This window comes from Mercenaria mercenaria, chromosome 4, assembly GCF_021730395.1.
Source record: "Mercenaria mercenaria strain notata chromosome 4, MADL_Memer_1, whole genome shotgun sequence".
Taxonomy (NCBI): domain Eukaryota; kingdom Metazoa; phylum Mollusca; class Bivalvia; order Venerida; family Veneridae; genus Mercenaria; species Mercenaria mercenaria.
In genome coordinates, this window is record NC_069364.1 from 47160342 (window position 1) to 47177256 (window position 16915).

General features: G+C 31.2%; 1 long non-coding RNA gene across 1 annotated transcript; it reads right to left on the minus strand.

Moving 5' to 3' along the window:
• Positions 1 to 721: 721 nt before the first annotated feature.
• LOC123553367 (uncharacterized) lies at positions 722 to 5528 on the minus strand. Its single transcript, XR_006686718.2, has 5 exons — positions 5414 to 5528; positions 4855 to 4956; positions 4197 to 4352; positions 3767 to 3851; positions 722 to 2613 (listed from the first exon to the last, which is right to left on the minus strand). It is a non-coding gene; the product is annotated as an uncharacterized LOC123553367 (long non-coding RNA).
• Between the last annotated feature and the right edge of the window lie 11387 nt (positions 5529 to 16915).

Genomic DNA, 16915 nt, shown 5'->3' on the forward strand with positions numbered 1-16915 from the left:
CTAGAGATATGGATCTGCGCTATATAAAAACATATTTTAGGGCATCATAACGCATATCATGATTTTAAGAATGATGTTAACCAGATAGGTGGGACAGACTTTAGTGAAAATATTTACAGTTTCAGCAAGAACTATTAAATTGACGACCTGCCGAATACTATATGTTTAAAATTTCAACGAAAAATGGGAGACTCAGTGTACTAAATATATCCAATAATATAATGTAACGCACGAAAACTTCGTGGATGGCGTAAATTGTTACTATTAATGTTACTATTTGTCCGACACAGGGGTGCGTATACTTTATACCTTTATACAGTGACCAACTGTTACACATATACAGTATTCTTATATGTGTCATAAACGTAATTATGTTTTTCTCGACACTAGTGTGCAGAGTCAAAAAGTTCATTTGTATGATTCTGGATGAGAGTGCATTTACAACCATATATAAAAGCGCATACAGAACAATCAGCAAATTTTTGCAACTTATCAATCTTACGAAATGAAAAAAAGAATAATATATGTAGGCATAGTACCTAATTTAAAGAACATTTAAAAAATGGAATAAAAATGTATATTTTTTATATATGATCTAATTGCATGATAGAACAACGTTTGTTTTCAATGTTCTGTCATCAGTGATGGAATAATGTTCAAAAAATGATCAACAACAAATAGTCCTACTTGTGTGAAGGGAAGGTAACTGTGTTACTTGATATTGGTTACTTAAGACAGTACTAGTTATCTCCCTTATCAATTTGCATATAAAGTCTCAGAATTGACCCCAACTTGACCTATGGTCTGTTTCATCTAGTAATCAGGAAATACTGATGTTCTTAAATATTTATTTAATTCTGTTCATATGAAATATAATTATTTATATAATGTTTAATGAATATAGTACAAGTATGTTAATGAAAGTGATAAATATGTGGTATTGCACTTTTTTGACAGTAAAAATTATAAATTTTTTAAAAATAGACATTTTCATGAGATCATAACTACAATTCATTAAAAACATAAGTTCACCTAAAAACAGCCAACCAGTTTCTAGGAAAAGGCAATTTCATAGTTACAGATAAAATCAAAAAGTACTGGGCAAGAGGTCAAATATTGCCTTATAGTACTACTTCATAATGTTTGAATAATGCCAGTTCAAATCCAAATACAATATTTTTTGAAATATGAAAGTTTTATGAAGGCTGATAAAAACCAGTAGCCTGTAATGTGATAAAAAACTGAAATACGAAACGTTTGACTAGTACAGTGGTTACATCACTGCAGTGTTTCTAAAGTAAACATGTCACTATCAAAGTTGACACTGGGAACATAAGGAAATTGTTCTGCAAGGTTTCGTGAAGACTAATACACCAAATATTTCTATGGTAAGAAAAGGGCAATAATTTTGTAAAAATGCCAAATGCAGTTAAGGGGCCAGTGCATTTAATGTCAATTTATTACATTTTGCAAGTGTAAGAAGTTTGATACATTTTTCATTAGCAAACTAGAAGGTGTTTTAGGTGTTTTTATGACAAAACATGTATCCAATCTTTGTATACCTTTAGCTATGGCGGCTATTTTGTGCACCAAAATGAAAGTGTCAGCAATATGCACAAATATGTTTGGTACTGATCACTCCTTTGAAGTTTCATCAAAATCTGTTAAGTAGTTTGACCTGTGAAAGCCGACAAGTTTTTTCTTTTTTTAGCTCTGGCTGCAATTTAGTGCAGCGAAATGGAACATGCAAGCGGTATGTACAACTCCATGCTTGGTAATGATCAGTCCTGTGTAGTTTCATCGAAATCTGGCCAGCAGCTTGTCCTGTTAAAGCTGGATAGGCTTAATGCGGAAAGATGGAGGAGAAGGCAAAAACAATACGTCTCCCCACCTTTGGATGAAACATAATTCTGAGACAAAATCGGGATGCTAAAAAATGGATGTGCAATACCTCTACCTATTCTTCAGTGAAATTAAAAAGGACAAAACACAAGTAATATGGAGGAGTTATTGACCATGATACTTATGATAAACAAATGTTTTAAGACTGAAGAAAATGCATTGAGTAGTTTAAAAATTTACACTGCTGTTTTAGTTAAATATAAATAAACTTTGTCATGCTAAAATGATATTGCAATTATAATGACTAACCACCTTTTAGATTTATGAAGGAGAAAAACAATTTATGCTAACCTTAAACTTACACCTTCAAAAGCAAAAATTATCAAACGTTTTACTGTGGTATTGCATGAAATTAATTTTTGTCACCATATAAATAATCAGTGATTTTAATAATACTGATCACTATGATCTTAAGTTTGATTTGTGAACATACTGTGCTATAAACTGAGACAAAACAGTATTGATACACTACAAGACATAGTATTTTGAAAATTATAACAGTGTAATGTTTACATAATTCTCAGAGTTTCTGAATCACATTTACATGCACGGCTGTACAGGACTTGCTGCTCTCTACATGTGTGTCCTACAATAACAGTAAATATGTAACAAAATTGGTCCAGTAGGCTCCTTTATACTAAACTGTGCAAGTTTCAGACACGGATCTTGAACTATAGCTGAATGGTGACACTGAAGATTTCACAGGTATATCTGAAGAAACAAATACATAATGTAGTAACTCTGTATTCGAGATGTCTGCAGCTATTTAATATTCAAAATATGTATATTTCTGAATATAAGGTAGGATAAAAGTCAAACTGTTTCTGGACTAATAAAACTTCGATATATCTTATGCATAAGAGCCATTTTAGTAGAATATATCAAGAGGCCAATAGTGACCGTAAGTCACTCACTTGACCTTTACTATTTGATCTAAAATATATGTATGGCACACAGAAAAATTAATAGTAACATTAGTGTTTGATATAAAAAAAAATGCAACAGTTAAAGTGCTCCCATTTTAACATATTTAAATAAAGACCTTTGAGCCAAGTTTAATAAAGATCCGCCAAGCAATTAAAGAGGAAAAGTCATATAAATATATTTCCAACTATAGATCTACATGAAAGCAATACTGCAACATTCAAATCTCTTTTTTATAGAAAGAGGAAGGTTATGTTTGCCCAAGATTTTCACAAGGGTATACATCTAACTAAATGTTTACCAACGAAAAAACTGCAGAGATAACCCATGGGATATTTTTCAGGCCAATATTCATACTTACCAAACGATAATACAATTTTCGAATTCCTTTCTCAAATGGCTTTCCTATATTTGTTTTTCTTGTTACCAGTTCCCGATGAACTAGTGACATGCAGTGTGCACTCTGCATTTCAACAACTGGTGTTAATTTCATGAAAACCCTTTAAAAAGTTTAGAAGATACGAAGTGGACAGATAGACATGTGTGACTCCAATATAGCCTGCATATATTTTGTATTTTGAAATATTATGATGGCAGGCTATATTTTATACTATATATTAAATTCCTTTGTAAATAACACACATTATACCTGACATTTCATATTTTATATCTTACATTCACCTTTTTAAGCTTAAAACGATAGAATTGTGTTTACCTTTTGAATTAATTTCAGGAGAAAATTGTAAGATATTTGGAAAGTTACATTCATAAGTCTGTAATTATTTGGTACTGTATCATTTCTTACTGCAAGTGTAAAGTTTATATCATACTTAACCCTTGGTCTCATGTGAAACAAACTTTACACAAGCCTCTTGAAGTGATATATACCAAATCAATTATTGATCTACATTGTAACTATTTGAATATTGTAAACAATTACCTGAAGGTATCAATATCTGTGTTTAATTAAACCATACAGATCAACACTGGCATTCCCATCATATGAATCCACAGAACATTTTACACTGAAATAAAGAAACAACTTCCTACAAATTTTGTACTTCAATTACTGAAAAATACAGACTTTACATTAAATTAGGACTCTTATCCATTGAAAACATCAAGTGACAGATATCAAAAAAACATTGCATTAACAAGATATTTTAACAAAATGGTTATTGCTATTGTGTGTTTAAAAACTTTGAAACATGGACAGTGGCTGGCAATAGTAGATCTTTTATCCCTGTATCATATGAAGGGCTAAGATTTAAGAAGTCTGAATAGATATCTTTACCTAAATCAAAAGTTCTTAATTCAAAATGGTTGATGTACAATCCTACATGAAATTTACATAAAATCATTTTAATTACATTTACACTGTGTATCTGTTGTGGGGAATGTAATTTTAATAACTGGCATTGCATTTCCTTCTACATGTTAAACTTATTAAAGATTTTCATCCGTACATCATTGTACCACTAGACCATCTTCCACTTCTGTCAACCTGATTAGACATGTAGGACACCCTGAAATATATAAATAATAAAATCTGTGAAAAGACTCATCATGCAAAAAACATAACACCATCTTTATAAAATCACCTTAACACCTTTATCTTAAAAAAATATTATTGTTTCAAATTATTATTTTCCATAAAAATATAATGTATCCCATCCATAATCATTACATGACTCCTTATTTAATTTACCAGTTCATAGTTTGGAATGGCTCCCAGCCTAAATTCAGAAGTTGAAGAAAAACAAATTATGAAAGTTTATTTATGGTGTTATTAAAAAGAATGGCCTGCCTGTTAATTGTCAACTGTTTGCTCTTTTGAATACTAATAGGCTCTCAAATGCTGCCTTATATAGATCAACGGTCAATAGTTTGTGTTGTTATAAATTTGATGTCACTGACTTGTGTTTTCTCAACATCATAAAGAGAGATAAAACTACATGTAAATTGTAAAACATTGAATGTGATACCCTTCTATCCTATATAAATTGCCTTTAAAAATAAATTACATACTATTAGAAGCATTATCCCATTGTTCTGACTGCCCCTGCTCTAAGTAACTTTTCGAGCTTCTGCAGCCACTGTAATGTGTCATTTGTTGGCTTGTACTTCTGTCTGAAATGCATGAATTATAATATTTCAATAACTAATATTAAATATACAATGTTATTCTATTCCTACAATTTGCAGCAGTTTATTTTGAAAATTCATTTTAGCTCAGTTACATTCTGTTTTGACTACAGCTAAAATACATAGAACAGACTATAAGCTATTATAAGGTCAAAGGTCATTCTAAATGGAAAAATCGGTAAACTAAGGCCCAGTTAATCGCAGATGCTTTAAATAAGCTGTCATTTCACACACTAATTTGCTATAGGGTTATGTATTTACAAACAAAAAACAAGAAAAAACAAATTAGCAGAAAGAACATATTTGGGCAATTTAAAAGCGACAATGAAAGTGAAAGTAGAAAGTCAATACTTTCTTATCGACTTTTCTTTCATAATTTCCATTTAAAGTGTAAAAGTTTACTTTCATACTGTATTGAATAATCCATAAACATTATACTTACCGTTTAAATGCATGAAAAATCCTAATGGTACCCGTAACTTAATAATTTTTTGATAACCTCTCAGTTTTCAGCTGTTTTCACGTGAAATACGAAACCGGTGTTGACATAAATGTTCTACTTCCGGCGGTATTCGATTGCGTAAAACGGCTCTAGTACTATGTCTAATATATGCAAATTTGCATAATACACGCCAATGAACACGAAACTTATTTTCCTTTGACATTATAACACATGAAGGAAAAGACAGTGTCTTGGACAGGTGTACAAACAAATGATTGTCTAAACGCTTAGTATTAGAATATACACCATTATACATTTTAAATAAAAGTATCTGTTACAATAGGGAGCATACATCAGTATAATATGTTTACCTATTACAGAATTAATTGCATAGCAAAGTGTACATATTGTAAATATATACTGTACTTAATACAGCCGTGTGTCAGTTTTACATATCTATACATGTTTTTAAAGTTTCTTTCAATCATAGAGTATATCCATAATTCAGTATTCATAGTCCGTAAAACGTTATCAATGTTCAGTTTACTTTCAAGAAACATTTCATATTTGTAAAGTTAATTATTTTCTTTTCTTTTTCTTTTTCTGCTGTTTATCATGTAGAGTTTCAGTGGGAGTCGGGGGTGATCTATTTGTCACGTTTAACTGTCTACCCTTGTTCGGCGTTTCAGTTTTATTCAGGAATTTATCCATATGCTGTTGCACTTTAGCCATGATAGATGGCTCGTGATTCACGGAAATCTCGGACGGTTCATCTTCAGTGGGTTTTGGTGAGGACGTTTGGGGAACAAATTTCATTGTTTGGTTCATGTCCTCCCCGCTTTCCTCGTTATCGTCAGTTTCAGAGGGCCCATCCTCTGTAGTTGAATCATCCGAATCTGAATCGGTTCCACTGCCGCTAGCATTCAATAAACATTCACTTTGTTTGTGACCACTAATTCTACACTTTAAGCACACTCAGTCATTGCTGCACTCCGCGAACACATGACCGGACTCGAAACATTTAGTGCATTTCTTTGTTAAGCATTTTTAGTTAACTTTAAATATCTCTTTGAACTTTGTGATTGAACACGTTCTGAACGATGTATTTGCCACTAAACGTTTTAATTTTTTGGTTAATCAATCTGAAGAGTTTCCAGAATTCCCAATCCCGCTGTCAGTATAATATTCTCGCTGAGATTTATTGTAGACCAGTGAAGTATTCTTCATAAACGTCTCATCTCTTCATGTTAAAATAAACATAATGCATCTCGGCTTTTAATTCAGTAGTCCTGTATTAAAGTATGGAAATAGAAAACTAACTGTAAATCTGGATTTAAAATGATCCAAGTCTCATAGCTTAACCTAACTGAAATATAATAAATAATATTAGGGTATCAATATAATTTACATTATTTCGTATGAGAATTGGCGAATATTCGATAATAATTTTGTGACAGTGTATAGATGTCTAATCTGTGGTAAAATGAAAGAAAAGGTACTAGTTTGAAGATCAAATTTACAGACATACTCGATTTCATTCCTAACAAAGGACCACTTTGTTTTCAAAATGATTGGTTTTGCACGAGCGCATGTCTATCCGCGTGGACGTGAGCAGGCCTGGCTAGGGTAACAGTAAAAACGGTGGACATGCAAAGATAGACATTCCCGCGAGATGTTTATTGTTCTGATTTTTTTATTTTTTTGCCCAACTAAGTTTTGTCTTATTCTTATTTCTTTAAGTTTTGCTAGCATTTATATAATAATATAAAATAATGTAAGATAATGCAAGATATTGTAAGATTTTTATATAATGAAAATTCCTAATTATGATAAAAAAAGTGATAAATCTAATAATTTTAAGCAAATTTATCCTTTTGTGTCAGATTCCTGTTTTAGAATGTTATTATGTGGATCTTCCGGATCAGGAAAAGCAAATACATTAATGCATATGCTTCGAAAACTTCTTATATTTTATGATAAATTATGCTAAAAACCTAGAACAATCTAAATATCAGGATTTAATATATCACTTGAATGAAATTGCAGATGAAATTAAATTAGAACCAAATGAAATACTTGAATATTCTAATAATGAAATAATTTATGTTAATGATCTTGAACCAGAAAAACAAAAAGTAGTAATATTTGATGATTTTATATGTGAAGAAAAAAAAGTTCAAAATGAAAAAAACAAAATAATTTATTCAAGGACGTCATAAAAACTGTTCTGTTATTTATTTAAGTCAGTCTTACTATAAACACCAAAAGATATCCGGATTAACTGTTCACATTATATTTTGTTTGAAAGTCCAGGTAAAAAGGAAAATGATATGATTTGTAATGTACAAAATATAGATCGTAGTTCTTTTGCTAATGCAACAAACCAAAAATATGATTTCTTTTAAGTTGAAAATCAAGGAAGTTTTTAAGAAAAAACTTTACTAAATAATATAATGGGAGTTTTTAATGATGTAAAACAAATAAGTGAACCAGACAGTATAAGTAAAGTTAAATTTGATATAGATTTAAGTGATTATGCTACTAAAAACAATTCAAAAAGAGCATGGACACATATCTTCATAAAAATAAGGAACTTGATAACACAATGAACAGAGCATTAGATATGAGAGCTAATGAAATAATCAACCTAGGAAATCCAGATAAACCCAGTGATGCTGTTTCTAAACGGTTTGTGTTTAAAAAAATCAAAGTGTAATAGAAGACTATAAACTTGAAGATATTAGAAGTATTAAACAGACACTAGAAGACGAAGTAAAGAATATTGAAGATTTAGATTTCTTTTCTAAACAATTTATTATTAATAGTTAAATTACAAGGTAAAATTGAATAAAAAGAACTGAAAGGTATGGTTAATTCTATTAAAGAACTTGAAGAGAAATCTGATTTGACAGATATTCAGATGAAAGAAGTATTCAGAACCAATTTTGAAATAATATACAATCAAGTTCAGGAATTAAAAGATAGTATTATTAAACATGAAGAACTAAAAGACAACATTATTGCAGCTGAGAAAAAGTTACAAAATATGTATCAGTTAGAAATCAGAACAGAAATAAATAAACTAAATACTGACTTTTCAAATAAATTTGCAGAATATAAATCTGAACTGGAAAAGGCAGCTTCACAAAGAGGTGATGACCATGACACAGCATTAGGCAACGTTAAAAAAGAGCTTAATTCTAAAATAGAACATGTCACGATTTAAAATACGCAGACCTAAATACACTTACAGAAATAATACAAAAAGATATTAACGAAGTCAATAGTAAAAAAAAAAAAATGAACCGGATTTTGTAGTTGAAAATTAGTGAAACAAGGAGAATCAATTACTGCTAATACTCAAGCAATTTCTACTAATGCAGAAGAAATTACAAAATTAAAAAATCAATTATTAAAACAAGAAACAAAATTAGCTAGAGCAAAAATACTGTTGACAATTTATCTGTTTCTGATGTAGCTACAACAAAACGAGTTAATGATTTAGCAGATGTAATTCTTAAACATGAAAATAAATTTACAGAATATAAATCTGAACTAGAGAAAGTAAGACATGAAGTGTTTCTTTTCGAATATTACAATAGCAGACAACTACATGTAAGGGATTATTCTGGAAGAGAATTTGATATTGAAGATAAACAGTTACAACAAAAGGTATCAAGAACCCTAGATTATTTTGCACTAGTTGGAATACGAGTTAATAAGATTACAGATTATAAATGTTTTATTGAAAAAGATTATGATTTTCGTGATGGGGATTACATAATCCAACAAGATGGGGATTATATAATTGAAATGAATATTATTACTGATTACTATGATCATCACATTGATTTATCTGGTGAAGCTCGTTTTAATATTCGGTTGGAATATAATCACACAAATGGTATAGAATATATAACATCTGAGGTTAAAAAATACAACTCTGGTTTTTAAGAAAAAGATTAAAGTTAATTTTAAAAAAAGGAGCGACGTTTAAGTTATGTCAGATTCTATCTAGTTAATTAAAGTTTTAATTAATTACTGTGTTTTTCATGTAATGGGAATATTTAATAATATCAAGGAAAAAGTAAATAAAAATAGAACGGCAAATGATAAGAAAACCTCCTCTGTTTTTAACATCTGAAACAAAAAATGTTGCTGGATTATTTTAATGGAAAGTTGTAAATTCTAGTCTTGGTTTAGATCAAAATGGTAATAATTTAACAATGAAACAAAATTGCATTTTAATTATTCTTATAGATGCAATTAAATTAGATAAAGGAGAAGCTAAATTGGACTTAAAAACAAAGAAAATAAAATTCTTCAAAGTTACAATGCAAAAAAATAACTGAAAAAAAAAATGAATCTATTTCTATTAATTATGCTAATGAATTTAAAATGAATGATGCAATTTATATTAATTCCATAAACGTTATGAATATTCAATTAACAATTTATGGTTCTGTAATTTAATGATAGGCTAATGTATCAATACCATTATTAAGAATATATCTTTTATCATCATAACATGATAAAGACGTTTTATTTATAACATAACTAAAAAAGATTATGCTTACTAGAACGAATAACTTTAAAGATATGGTTAATTTGGGTTGAATTAAACAAAGTATCTTTGTAATTTTTATGAACTATTGTTTTCTTTACAACTTGCGTTTTATTATCTTTACATTTTTTAAAATTAACTTCATTTCCTAATAAATACGAAAACATTTTATTTCTTAGTCCGACAAATTCAACAATGGGAATGCCGGCAGCTTCATCTTTGAATTTTCCAATTACTTTCTTCTTGCAATCAAAATACCTCTGATTTTGGGTTGTAATCACTATTATCAGATAAATCTTTGTCTTTATAAAATCCGTATACGCATCTTTGGTTTTTAACCAGGTTTTTAACGAAAACCTGAGTTATTAGATTTGGGTATGTCGTCGGTCGGGCGGATGGGCGGGTAGCGGCGTCAAACTGGTGTTTCCGGTCGATAACTTTTGTTTCGGTGAAGATATTTAAAAAAAAACTTGGTATGTATGTAGCTTATATCAAGACAAAGGCTGGGATTGATTTTGGGGTTTCTGGGATCAAGGTCAAGGTCACTGTTACTTAAAACAGAAAAAGGGTTTCTGGTCAATAACTTTTGTTTCGGTAAAGATATTTGAATAAAACTTGGTATGTATGTAGCTTATATCAAGACAAAGGCTGGGATTGATTTTGGGGTTTCTGGGGTCAAGGTCAAGGTCACTGTTACTTAAAATAGAAAAAGGGTTTCCGGTCAATAACTTAAGATAGGAATGAGCTATCATGATGAAACTTGGTGTATAGAAAACTCATATAAAGTTGTAGCTTGGGATTTATTTTGGGGTTTCTGGGATCAAGGTCAAGGTCATTGTTACTAAAAATAGGGTTAGGGTTAGGGTTAGGTTAGGGTTAGGGTTAGGGTTGTGCTTTAAAGTGGTGCACTGTGATTCAGTATACTTTTTTATTCTTATGAAAAGTGTTGAAAACCTGGTTTCGTGGCATTGCCGCGTTTCTTGTTATTTCAAATCATAATGAATCAGTGTCAGTGAATAGTAATTTACAGTTGTATTTATACTTTACTTTAATATAATTAAAATGAAAATCATACATTAAATATTTTGATAAATCTAGAATGCACATTCCAACATAACAAGGTCTATTTAATAATAAACTTTCTTTTATTTTATGAATACCAAACAAATTCTTATTAAACACTGTTGAACAAACAAATTAAGGTTCTGCTATATATTTTAATAAAAAACTTCCATCATGTGTTAATTTAATATTAACCCTCTTGCGCAAATTCTTCATCGTCTTACCGATTACACTATTATTCATTAACTTTAAAAAGTCTTTTTCAAAAGAATTCTTTGCTTTAGATCTTTTTTGAGTATTAAAATCAATATATCCTTTTAACCATGGACTTTCGTCAAAAGTTAATATTCTATGGGTTTCTTTTTTTGTTACTTTTAATCCTAATTGTGTATATAACTCTTCTTTAAGAGGTAATTTTGTTTCTTTGAATTTTTCAAATGAATCCATGTAATCATATGGATCAATACCTTTTCTTTTCAATAATTCAAGTGCAACTGAATGCTCCAGCTTCGCATTTTTTTTTTTACTTTTTAATCCTTGAGATGTGTATTTAAATTCTGGAATATTTTTTTACTAAGTTATCCAATGGTTGAGACATAAATTGAAAACTATATATAACAAGAGCTGTCGGAGGACAGCAACGCTCAACTATTCAACAGCCTTGTCAATTGAATGAATACAAAAGTTGAAAAAGGGGCATAATTTTGTAAAATGCAAAGTAGAGGTATTGAACCTCTGTACTGCATGTCATATCATGACAGTGAACAAGTGTGTGAAGTTTCAATCCTTTCCAATTTGTGGATACTGAGATACCAGCTTACATACAAAAACTTAACAAAAAACTGCTAAGTCAAAGGGGCATAATTTTGTAAAAATGCCAAGTAGAGTTATGGGACCTTCACAGTGCATGTTAGATCATGACAGTGAACAAGTGTGTGAAGTTTCAATCCATTCCAATTAGTGGATACTGAGATATCAGATTACATACAAAAATTTAACCAAAAACTGCTAAGTCGAAAAAGGGGCATAATTTTGAAAAAAAAGAGAGTAGAGTTATGGGACTTCCTTAGTGCATGTCAGATCATGATAGTGAACAAGTATGTGAAGTTTCAATCCATTCCCATTAGTAAGTACTGAGATACCAGCTTACATACAAAACCTTAACCAAAAATTTCTAAGTCGAAAAAGGGGCATAATTTTGTAAAAAAGCAAAATAGAGTTATGGAACCTGTGCAATGTAGATCAGTTCATCACAGTGAATAAGTGTGCTAAGTTTCAATCCATTCCCACAAGTGGTTACTGAGTTACCAGCTTACATACAAAACCTTAACCAAAAATTTCTAAGTCGAAAAAGGGGCATAATTTTGTAAAAAAGCAAAATAGAGTTATGGAACCTGTTCAATGTAAGTCAGTTTGTCACAGTGAATAAGTGTGTGAAGTTTCAATCCATTCCGACAAGTGGTTACTGAGATACCAGCTTACATACAAAACCTTAACCAAAATCGGGACGCGGACGCTGACGCCGACGCCGACGCCGACGCCGACGCATGGGCGAGTGCAATAGCTCACTATTCTATGAATAGTCGAGCTAAAAATCAAATCACTTACCATCAATGCCATATTTCTTTTCATATTGTTAGGAATAACGTATATTTCTTTTTTTTTAATTTTCCTATTTGTTGCATAATAAAATGACCATCATAACCTCTTAAATTATGAAAAATAACAGGAATTTTATGTGTTAGTCTAAAATAATATTACATTCTAAGTGAGCACTTTCTCTAAATTTTCCTGTTACATGATGTATAACCTAGTTTTAGAACCGTGAATATACAATAAAGTTTCAATTTAATATCTGCATTTGATTTGGAGACAGTAACTTGCATGCAAAACTTTTAACCAGGATTTTCAGCAGTTCAGAAGGAGGCATTATTTGCCAAAAATACATATCAGAGTTATGGGACTTTACCCAATGAGGTTGGTAATTGAAATAGAAAAGAAAAAAAAATAAGTTACAGAGCTATATGCCTTTAAGTAATAGCTATATGTACTTGAATGCAAAACTTTTGCCAAGATTTTCTAAGTCCAAAAAGGGACATAATTTGGCCAAAATGCATGTCAGAGTTATAGTTCTTGATGCTATCACCTGGTTATAGCTATATGTACTTGCATGCAGAACTTTAACCAAGATGAGACGCCGCCGCCGACGCCAATGTAAGTAGAATAGAACAGCTAGACTATTCTTCGATTATTCGAGCTGATAATAGCTCAGAAATCAGGACTTGTTTGATTATTTGTGAAGAAATAAAGCAGACTATCTCCTGGTCGGTGAGAAACAGTGTTTCCTAAATGTTATATGTTTAGCAGACAACACGATTAAAATCTAGAAGTAACTATGTAAGTTAGACATGGAAATACAATAAAAGAATGCAATCTTATCCGCAGGCTTACTTGCCTAAGTTAGTATCTGACTTTGAAGTGAGTTTATATAGTTATTCTTTAAATTAAAGAAATTAGTAGGGTTCCAACCCTTTTCTCCCAAATTTAATTCGCAGATTTAAAACGAAATATTTGCATCACAGTTAAAGTACTTTAAAATGAACTATAAAATGGCACCAATGGTATGTCTGTGTATCTTTTTATACATGCAATGTTAAGAATTCATTGAAGACAATATACAAGATAAGTTTCAACATTTTTAAGCTTCAAAATTCCAATTTACTCATAGTTATAGGCGTGTTATCAATATTCCAGAATGTTGCAATTTTATATACAGTTTCCAGCCTTTTTGCCCAAAAAATAATATTTTGCGTACTTAGATTTTGGTAGATTTTTCACTGTTGACTCAACACATGAAAACAAAAAAAAACCATTTCTGTGCAATTTTTTTCCTTTATTTGCATTTTTGACACTAGATTTACAGGACAATTATCAATAAGATGCATGTGCTAAAACAAGTAACAAAAACACGATGACATACAAATTGAGCCATGTAGTGCACACCGATACCAGGGATAACACAACAAAGGGGAAGTAACTTTCCTCTTATTTCCATAGTGGTCCCTGATATTGGAGGCCTGGCACAGAAAGTCATGTATAGTAAGAGATCAAAATTATTAATGAATTAATTGGGCAGCACATTTATCAAAATAGTCATATGATTAAGAATGAAATGCATCACAGAATAGCTTTTTACACATAAAATTGCACAAATTCAATTAAGAATGACAGACTACTTACCTAGAGAATATCAGAGGCCTTAATTGGTAAAAACTAAGTAAATACGATACATTGGTACTACTTCAAATCTAAAATTTATGACCAATCCTAAAAGATAATAAAGACAAAAACCAAAATAAATAAATAAAATAAAAACAATAAAAAAACTTGTCAAAAGATGGACTTTTATGGCATCCCTGAATTTAGCAAGACTTTCAATATTTCTAAGACTCTGCGGGATAGCATTCCATAGTGTTATTCCCTTGAAGGCAAAAGATTTTCTCTCAAAACTACCGACCCTAGGTAATGAATAACGTCCAGTGTCATTAAATGAAAAGCCATCATCTGGGTCCTTTGGAGATAGAGCTACCACTCTAGACCGTGTAAGTCTATCATGTACTGAGTTCAGAGGCACGAAATGCTCGCTTAAATAACTAGGAGCATTGCCATACTTGATTTTATGCACATGACAAAGAGTTATCAGGTCAACTCTCTTTGATACTGGTAACCAGTTCAGAAATTTGAAATGTTCAGTACCTATGTGGGACCTGGAATCTAACTTTAGCACAAAACGTTTATTTTGGGTAGTCTGTAACCTGTTTCTCCAGTATTGAGACAAACCAGGATACCAGACAGAACAAACATTGTCAAAAAGACACTTTATTTAAGATGTGACCAACAACTTCCCAGGAGTGTGAGATATTGTCCTTTGCGATATAAAAATTTCAAGCGGGAATTTGCCTTCTTGATCACTGACCTTGCACTCTTTCACAAGACAGATGCTGATCCAAAACGGCCCAAAAATGTTTAACTTGATTGGTAGCCTGAATACTTGTCCCATTGCAAGTGATATTCAAGACTGACTGAGACCTTAACCTAGGTTTAGACCAAAAAAGAATTGACTCTGTCTTGCCAAGATGTAGAGAAAGTTTATTGTCAACATGCCATTCGCTAACCCGATCCAGCTCATGGGATAAAATAAATTCAATAGCCGATCTACTCTTACCAGAAACGAGGATACCAGAATCATCAGAATATAATAAAAGTTTATTATTGACCACTGCACTCATGTCATTCACATATATTAGAAATAAAAGGGGACCAAGGATCGAGCCTTTGGGTACGCCGCACGTGACAGAAGATTGTCTAGACTGTACACCAGATACATCAACTATCTGCTGTCTGTCAGAAAGGTATGACTGAAACCATCTGACAGCATTTATACTAAGACCAATGGATTTCAACTTCATTAACAAAATGCTATGATTAACAGTATCAAAAGCATTCTGTAAATCAAGTAGAACCATGCCTACGATACGATAAGACAAGTATCAGTTGACATATAACTTTTAGCCGAAGTTTGGAGGTCAGTGTCTCTAACCGTTCTCTATAATGGGATTGAAATAATATAGATATAGATAACATCTGCAAACTTATGTTTATTTCTTTTAGATACAAGGAAAGGGGTTTTGTCCACCTCATCCTTCATTTTATATATTTTGTTGACAATCTTTTTAACTGACACATCCCGAAATGTGTAAATTGAGATTTCCTGGACAGCATTTTTAGATGAAATTAATTTGATATTAGTATGAAAAAATATTTTGCTGGCTTTAGTAAGATTTGGGAGGGGTGGGGGTAGTCCTGGATAATTTACCCCTCCGCCGCCCTGCAAATAATCCTTTTCAAGTCATATCGTTTATTAAGTCTTTGCAAAAATCAACTTGAACATATTCAAAAATTCGGAGTCGAATGCTAACAAAATAACAGTATTAGTATTTAAACCTTTACGCAAAAAGATATCAACTGGAATCTCGTCTAAATATATAAATGTGTTTTTGTATTTTTTATTCCTTTTGATCTGTTCACGCTGCGCTTCGTACTTACAGCTGTTTTCAGCCATTACTTAGCAATCGTAGGTCCAGCGAAATCTAATTTTTTTGACTTTTTGTCAATTTCAGGTATGTGCCTGAATAAAATCCAAATCGTATTTATTTGTTTTGTATTTTGAAAATTGTGCCTTAATTCAACGCCCGGGTATTTACTTTTAGGACATGTCTTGGTAGTGTAGATGTATTTTGTTTTCTATTGCCTTAGACATTTCTTTTACGTCCATTGTACTAAAACTTCCCAAAAAGTTTTAAGGAAATATTCCAAAATGTTTTTATCTGCACTTTACTGAATGTTCTCAATTACAAAAGATATATATTAATAAACCCGCTGCGACCTTCGTGAGTTGCTCACAAAACTCCCTAGGGACAACTTCACGACCATGAGCTGCGTATACCCTACTTTTTAGAAAAGGTCTAAGGTTCCGGTTACCGCAGCTCTTGACCAGGAGTCTAGATGTCATAGATTATCATATGAAAAAAATATTAAGGAACTACTCAGAAAAAGGTTGTGCTTTTGAAATGAAGAGCTGTAAAGAAACACTACGTCGAAAGTGATCAAGAACAGTGGGATTCTGTTTAATAATATTAATTTTGTTGTTACTGTAACGTTGTTTTATTTACTAGTATTTCGAAATGAACACCATTTTTGACTTCATTGAACAGGTAGTACTGCTATTACCGCTGGCTGTAAATGTAAACAAACTATGTTGCAACCGTTAAAATATATGATAAACAAAATATTTATTGTATGAATGTCTTTTACAC